Raw genomic sequence first — 1702 nt, forward strand, 5'->3', positions numbered from 1 at the left:
ATCAGCGATGAAGTCTTACATTATTTTTTTTCGTAAATTAGTGTATCATAAATGCAGAAAATATACATTAGAAAATCACATTTATATTAATATATCTAATTAAGTCGCATATTACTTTTTTAATTAATGATTTAATTATTGCAAGATTTGTTTTCCCCTCATCTCCTAATACAGTCCCAATTCTTAATGTAACTATTTTGTAAAAATAATTTGCACCATATTTAGCCTGTTTCAGACATTTGCAATATTTCTGAAATCTTGCATTATTTTTGTAAGTTATGGAATAAGAGGTATGATAACATGTGATAACATCTTGACATATGTTTTCTCTTTTATATGAGAAACGTTTCTTCATAATCAAGGAAACCTTTTGTTGTAACTGAAGGATCGTTACTAAGCATTTAATGTACTCTGGCGTAATTTGTGACCTTTCTTTGCAGTGTAACTCTTTTGTGAGCTAACACTTGAAAATATAGTGCTCTGGGTCTCCCTTTTCCCCACATACGTACTTGTCTGAATCACATTAGTAAACAAGTAAATGCATATATTATAAGCAACCTTTATTATGTATACCTATTATACACTGGTGTGCAAAAATTAAGGACGAGACGGTTTTTTCAATATAGCTTTGTACAAAAGCTTTCCAAATCAACACATTTAATACCGTAAGATCCCCAATACGTAAGGACATGAGTAATGTAAGCAACACTTACTAAAAGAGAAATCAGAGGGATAAAAATAAGCTTTATTGAAAAAGTAGCATGAAGCGCAATGCGACTGAAGGCCGAAACATCCCTGTGATGGGTGTCCAGCAAGAAACATCCGGTCTTTAATAGGGGATATGATCTCCCCTGACTGCTAGGCAGGTTTCACAGCGTCTACCCATGCTGAGAATGAGGGTGTCAATGAGTTGTTGAGGCATTGCTGCCCATTCGTCTTGCAGCGCCAATCGAAGCTCCGGAATCGTTACTGGTGGTAAGGTACGAGCTGCCAAGCGTCTGCCTAGAAAATCCCATACATGCTCGATGGGATTGAGATCCGGAGATCGTACCGGCCAATCAATACGTTCAATATCCTCACTCTCTAAGAGCTGTTCGGCAGCTACTGTGCGATGACATGGTGCATTGTCGTCCATGAAAAGGAACTGCGGACCCATAGCGCCTCTAAAAAGACGCACATATGGAAGAAGAATCTCGTTACAATAACGGGTCCCGTTGAGTGAACCTGCTTCGAAGATGTGAAGGTCTGTTCGACTACCAAGCATGATGCCTCCCTGAACGAGAACACCGCCACCTCCATACCTGTCCCTTTCAATGATGTTCGAGGGATGATTGCGGCTTCCTCGCTCTCTCCAGATGAGTATGCGATGAGAATCCCTACTCAGACTGAATCTGCTCTCATCTGTAAAGAGTACTCGTCCCCAATCATTGTCTCTCCAATTCCGGTGTTCCCGGCACCACAGAGAACGCCTTCTCCGATGGGCAGGCGTTAGAGGTACACACCGTACAGGGCGTCGTGCAAATAGACCACCACCGTGCAGTCTTCTAGCCACAGTAAAACGCTATATCGGTCGTCCAATCGCCTGTGTCGTGTGTCTAGCGATTTCTCCCGCTGTCGGCCGCCTGTTTCTTCTGGCCTGTAAGGCAATATACCGGTCATCTGCGGGTGTGGTTCCTCGTGGACGACCACTACTAAACCCCCC

Source organism: Stegodyphus dumicola, chromosome 11, assembly GCF_044657685.1.
Source record: "Stegodyphus dumicola isolate Sdum_Otavi_A_Nest chromosome 11, ASM4465768v1".
NCBI lineage: Eukaryota > Metazoa > Arthropoda > Arachnida > Araneae > Eresidae > Stegodyphus > Stegodyphus dumicola.